The 6,837-nt window shown below is 44.2% G+C and overlaps 1 protein-coding gene across 1 annotated transcript in view; it reads right to left on the minus strand.

Moving 5' to 3' along the window:
- Positions 1 to 2,973, minus strand: part of LOC112149520 (sodium/calcium exchanger 2) — a 132,099-nt gene extending 129,126 nt beyond the window's left edge. Inside the window, exon 1 of the mRNA XM_024277256.2 lies at positions 2,798 to 2,973. The gene's annotated coding sequence lies outside the window, so the exon portion shown is untranslated. The remainder of the gene's footprint in view (positions 1 to 2,797) is intronic.
- Between the last annotated feature and the right edge of the window lie 3,864 nt (positions 2,974 to 6,837).

The following is a 6,837-nucleotide window of genomic DNA, read 5'->3' on the forward strand; positions in this document are numbered from 1 at the left end:
TCACGCAGAGATTTACACACAAACATGGCTGACCTTGCAGATCACGTCATATCACCGGCCCGACGGCCAGTTGGCTTAAAGTCATGCTGTAAGTTCTGTCAGTCCAAAATTAAAAATGAAGGCAATGCAACAAATTTGCTAAATTATTTTGTATGGTTCCATGTTGTACGTTTAATTTAGTAACGTGTTCCGTTGCTACAATCCTGAATTTAATGAATTAACATTTTCTTAACAGCAGGCTGTGTCCTGCATCCTGATTGGCTGTAGACTGATGTCAATCTCCTCCGTTTCATGTCGACTGTAAAGAATGCGTCCAGTTTTCCAAATCTACAGAAATTTTTGATCATGATTAGATTTTTATTATTTTTCTATGACAGTTTGAACTTTGGGAGTTTAAAAAAAGTGTGAAAATGTTCATGTGTGTCTGAGAAAAGTGTATAAAATGTGTAGTGAGGAGTTTTACTGCTTTGCAGATTTTACGTATCACATTCTGGTTATTTTTTTAGAACAAGGCCGCCGCGATGCATGAGGAAAACACAGTGAAGCAAACCAGTGATTCACCCCAAGTTCATTTGGTTCTCAAACAAGCTTCAAACAGGAAGTGCAAATAATGCCACCTTAAGTCCAAGATGAGCAGCATCGATATTGTGGTGAATAAATATATTTGTTGCATGTGTGTTGCTGGTGTTCATGTTTGTCTGTCTCTGTGTTCATTTGTTATTTGTGTGCACATTTCCTCTCCACCTCAGAGCGTCACAGCTGCCTGCAGTCTTCTCCTTTAGCTTCAGCGTTTGAGGCTTCATCTGCTTTCTTCTCCTCATGGAACCGTCGTCTGTTCTTCCTGTGATGTTCCGGTTCTGTTTATTAAATCCTATGATTCTGCTGGATTTGTCGGAGTTCTTCCTGCTCCTGGATCTCCACCGTAACAATCCAGACTTGTTTTTTTCTTCGAAAAATAAAAGTGACGTTTAATTAACAGCATCAGTTCTGATAATTGGTTTGGAGAACTTCACGCTTCATCTCCTGAATAAAAGCTCCAACTAAACAGCATCCTTCAGTCACATAACAGGCGTGAGCCGATGGGTGAGGGTTGTGTAACGCTCGGCTCTTCGTGGGTTTGTTCATCCACAAACATGAAAGAACGGTGCTTTTCCTCAGCCTTTCCCAAGTGTGATTGGTAAATGTGTGAGAATGAAAGAGCGGCACAACACCCCCCCCGGGGGGGTTATTGAAGGTTAAAAGAAGCTGAAGGCGGGAGGGGGGTGGGGGGGGGCACACACTGTATGTGATAGAGACGCTGCTGAGAAACAAGATCCAGCTCAGAGAGAGCGAAGAGATGGGAGGAGACGGCAGGGGAGAGGAGAGGAAGAAGGGAGGAGACAAGAGGGAAAGACAGAAAGATAATGGAGGAAAGGAAAAGAGAGGAGTGGGGGGGGGTGATGAATAATCCATCCGACATGTTTAAAGTAAAGCTGCAATTATCAGATGCTCAGAGAACACATGAGAGATAAAGAAAGAATGAGAGCAAACATCACATGGAGGCTCGACGTCCACCGGGACATCCCACTGAAACGTTCCTGATCGTGCAGCATCCCTGCTCCTCCATCACCACTGAGGGAGGGGCATGGGGGGGGGGGCTGCTGCAGTGAAAACAAGGGAAGCCCCGGAAAATCTGCAGAAGCAGAGAAAGGAAAAGCCCAGGGAAGCCCTGCTGCAGCTCTGAGGAGGATCCCCGCCTGCATGCTGCAGCCATGTTCCAATCCGCTTCAGTCTGAGGGGCTGCAGGATCACTCTGAGGGTCTGCAGGATCACTCTGAGTCTGCAGGATCACTCTGAGGGTCTGCAGGATCACTCTGAGTCTGCAGGATCACTCTGAGTCTGCAGAATCACTCTGAGTCTGCAGGATCACTCTGAGGGTCTGCAGGATCACTCTGAGTCTGCAGGATCACTCTGATGTGCAGAATCACTCTGAGTCTGCAGGACCACTCTGAGGGTCTGCAGGATCATTCTGAGTCTGCAGGATCACTCTGAGTCTGCAGGATCACTCTGATCTGCAGGATCACTCTGATCTGCAGCGGGGAGCCTGCAGCTCAGGATCAGTTCTGACTGATTGCAGCGCAGCATCACTGAGGAGAACGTGTCAGAGGAGACAGACTGAGCGCAGTGGAGCATAAGAGGAAGGAGGCGGGAGCTGCTGGAGGAGAAAGCCAGTTTCAGAGACAAGGAGGAGGACAGAGAAGGAGATGAAACGACAACAAGAGGCAGAAGCATCACTGAGTCTGAAGACACGAGAGAAGAACGAGGCAAAAATAACGAAATATCCACTGAAAGCAGCAGCAGGAGCTTGTTTTGAATTCTGCTTCAGGGGGGGTTTCATGCTCCGCAGTGCCTCCTCCTCCTCCTCCTCCTCCTCAGAAACTCTCGGGAAACCGCTCAGTCTCCTCTGAAATGCTGCCCGGCCCTGACGGAACCAGAACCACAACAAAAGTGGGCTTTCACGCCTATAGAAGTCCTCCTGCAGGAGGTGACCCAGCTGCCCTCGTGATGGATGTGAACTCGCGGGAAAGGCGCGCGGAGCAGCTCTGCTCAGCATTTCACTCACGCGCTCCAAACTTCCTCAGATTACAGAGCACGCGCGGCCGGATTACGCTACAGATGCTGCGCGCCAAACCACACAAAAACAACCCCACTCCATCCACAGCGCGAGCCTCTCCAACGCATCCACGCACTCCAGTGCGCACGTGAGAGCGCGCGCGTGTCGGGTGGGAACAGCAGAAGTGGCGGAAACGCCTCTTACCGTGCGCTCGTGCCGCCTGAAGATCTCAGCAGAGCATCCGCCGCCGGAACGAAGCAGACCCGGTCCTGCCTTGCACGCGCTCAGCCCCTTCCCGCGGTCTTTACGCACAAACAGAGGAGCGCGCGAGCGCGGGCGGGGTGCCGAGCTGTCCTCGGGGGCGCGGATGGATGTCGAGAGATGATGCACGCCTGAGGAGGAGAGAGAGGAGGAGAGAGGAGAGAGAGGAGGAGGAGCAAGCGCGAGGGAGAAAGGAGGAGAGAGAGATAAAAGAGGAGAGGATGGATGGAAGCGCAGAGAATGAAAGAAAAGATCAAAGAACAGGAAGGAAATTTTATCATGAAACATGGAATTAAAAAACCAACCTTTATAAAGTACAAATGTATTTTTATTTGACAGTTTAACATGTTTGGAAGGGGTAGATTAAAGTATTTAACTCCTGAAAAAAGTAAATTAAAAAGTAAATAAATATTTACCTTCACTTGAAAAATCTGCCAACAAAAATATATATTTTTTAGTCTCTCCTTTATATAAAATTACATTTCAGGTCTCTGTGTCTTAAGTTTCATTAATATTAAACAGTGATTAATTATTTGGTGTCTATTATTAATATTTTGATTTTATTTTATTATTTTACAAATAGTTTTTCCTATATCTCTAAGTGTGGAGATGACCACAATCTCCATCACAATCTACGGCCCGGGGGCCACATGCGGCCAACCATTTAATCTGGCCCGCCAAGATGGAATAAATTATATTAAAAAATCCTCATTAATCTTTTGTTTTCCCTGTAATTATCGTGTCTCCCTGACTAAAAAAAGACCATTGTTTTAACGTTTTTTGCATTCATGGTGTCTGAAAATGTGTTGTTTTTCCGAGGTTCATGTGTGTTGTGGATCAAGAGTCTAAACGTGTGTCCATCTCTGTTCTAAATCCTCCCAGCTGCTAGTTTGGGTTCATCATCCATCCAGGACGTTCAGTCGGATCATCATTTTGATCCCACGTTTCTTGGCCTTTTATTCATGACGTATTTTAGCTCCAGGTTGTTTCATAAGTTTGATTGCTTAGATGATTTTGGTCTTTTATGAGGACGGAGAGCAGAACCAATCACTTAACAACTCCACGTTTCAGAGCGTCTGCTGATCAGGCAGCGAGAAGCCAAATCAATCAGGACGGTGAAGACACTCAATTCCCAAAGTGTCCTGCAGATCTGCCTTTCTCCTGACCTTTGACCTCATCTGTCCGTCCTGGATCTGCTATAGATCTTCTTTCTGTCGGTCGCTGACGTTTTTACAGCTTTCCTTTTTTAGTTGTCATAATGACTGATGGTTTGTGGAGGATAAAGTGCACAGAAAATAAACTCAATTCAAAAATAAACGTATACTGGAATTAAAATAACAGAAGCTAGAATATGAAAATGACCAAACTTCAGGAGAAACAAAAGTGTTGATGCAGAAGAATCTGACAGAAATGAGCTCAACATCAAACTGATGTGAGTTATCACCATGAATTTTAGACCTAAAACCATAAGAACTACAACAGATCCTCTGAGTGAGCAGATCCGGACCAGGTTAGTTCAAACTAGAATCATTATTCTGAAAGATTCAACTGAAATATCAACGTGTCTCAGAGAGTAAACGGCTTCCCTGTTGGAAGAACCTCAAGTCTTTTTGTCCAAGTCCAAGTTTCAAGTCTTTGTAAGACCGAGTTGGTCACAAAGTTCCTTTATAAAGGGTAACCAAACCTTAAATCAACTTTCTTTTTGGCTGTTTACCTCTATAAATGAGGCTTAAATATATATATATATCATTGAATCAAATGAGCGTGTGTGGTTTGCATTTCCACTAATCCTCCCTGAGCGAATCCTTCCAGCCCAAATTCTTAAGTGTGCTTAATTAAAAGTGCTGCAAGTGTTGTGGTGATCACCTTAAACCATGAACAATGACAAACTGGCTCACCCATTCAAATGATGAGAATCACGAGTCCTAATCACTTGGTCTGACCACAGGTGTTTAAAATCACTCCTCAGGCATGCTTATTGTTTTTAGAAACATTAGTGAAAGCATGTTTTGCTCTCAGGATTTTAATGTCCTTGATCCATTTTTGATGCCTTTAAACTATCAACAATGACTTCCTGATTTCGCAATGCAGAGTGTCATGTTTAAATTTAAGTTTGACATGCATTCCAGATTCCGCCACTAGACGGTGTAGTGGTTATGGCTGCGGACTCACATTCAGAAGGTCATGGGTTCGAATCCATCTCAGGAATAGTCCACATTAATTAAATATTTGTTTTTAGTTTTACATTTTATTTTTCCTTAAAACTGTTCAATGCAGGTGAAAGAAATATTTTTAACGCAGACAAATACAATAATTGACAAACTGGTGAATGGGGGGTCGGGGGGTTGATGCATTTTTAATGCTTTTAAACCATGAACATTGTGTATACTTTTAAATTTTATTTTTACCTCAAAACTGTTCAATGCAGGTGAAAGAAATATTATGTTTTTCAGACCCCTTAGTTCCAGTGAAAGGAACTTTCAATGCTTCAGGAGGCTAAAACATTTTGGACAATGCTCCCAACCTTAGTGGGAACAGTTTGGAGCGGGCCCTTCATCTTCCAACATTTTTGTGCACCAGAGCACAAAGCAAGGTCCATAAAGACATGGAGGACAGAGTCCTGAACTGAACGCCATAGAACACCTTTGAGATGAATTAGAGCAGAGACTGAGAGCCAGACCTTCTCCACCAACATCAGTGTGACCTGACCAATGAGCTTTTGGAAGAATGATCCAGAGTTCTTATAAATACTCTCCTCAACCTTGTGGACAGCCTTCCCAGAAGAGTTGAAGCTGCAATAGCAGCAAAAGGTGGAGCAACATCATATTGAACTCTGGGTTAGGAATGAGATGGAACTTTAGTTCAAATGTGAGTAAAAGCAGGAAAGCCAATACTTGTCCACATGCATCAGGTAACTCCAACCCCCACACAACCTGTTAGTTCAAATACACATTAGGTACTACATGCTGCATTAACATATACAAGTTAATGGCTCATCAGTGACCCACCATGACACAATGGGCTCTCGGACGAGAGGGGGAGGACTCTTCCCTGCGCAAATTTGCGCAGGCTTAGGAATTCTAGTGTTAAAAGAGAAAAGAGTGAAAATTTTCATGTCTGTCTGAGAAAAGTGGATAAAGTTTGGAGAACAGGAATATACAGTTTTAAAATGTTTGGAATTCTACTTAGTAGATTTCACCTTTCATGAGTTATTTTTAGAACAATAAATGAAGAAACACTAATCATTTTCACTAAATCAAAGGAAAACTGTATTTCTTTATTTGGGCTGTTTTCCATCTATGAGGACTGACCTCTGAAAACGCCTCCTAGTGGTCACTCGGCTCCACTTTCCCTTTTTAAATCAGCTTCAACCAGGAAGTCAGAGTTGTTTCTGTTTTGATAGAAACAGCCGGATAAGTCTTCACTTCTTTTAGTCTTTGGATGTGCAGAGAACACGATTTAACAAAACGTTCCCTCTGGAAGGACGTGCAGAAAACTTCTGTTTCTCGGAGCAACAACCAGAAGGTATCGGCGAATGAAGGAGAAAGTCGAGCAGCTTTTACAAACTACCCTTAAACGGCGCCGCAGAGCTCCAGCCGGCCGGCGCGGCGGCATAAATCACGGCGCTCTGAGGCCGCTGACCTGTCTGCAGGGGAAAGTAAGTAATGTGTTGCTTGAAAAGCCATCGACTGCACACAGTGAGTGCATGACACACACCCACACACACACACCAGAGGGAATTGGATTACACAAACAATCAGTGCTGGGTTTGCCTGCTGCACATAAACGAGCAGCACTCCAATAAATGAGTCGCGCTGAAAGACTTTTCAATAAATGACACGTTTTGATAAACAACTTCAAATCAGGAACGTAAACATGTAAACAGGTAGAAGATTCACTGCAGAGTGACGACCGCACTGATGGTTGTGAGTTTCTTCAGTTTTTGTGTCTCTGATTGTTTTTTTTTTTTTGGGGGCTGCACG

This window comes from Oryzias melastigma, linkage group LG13 (assembly GCF_002922805.2).
Source record: "Oryzias melastigma strain HK-1 linkage group LG13, ASM292280v2, whole genome shotgun sequence".
Lineage (NCBI taxonomy): Eukaryota > Metazoa > Chordata > Actinopteri > Beloniformes > Adrianichthyidae > Oryzias > Oryzias melastigma.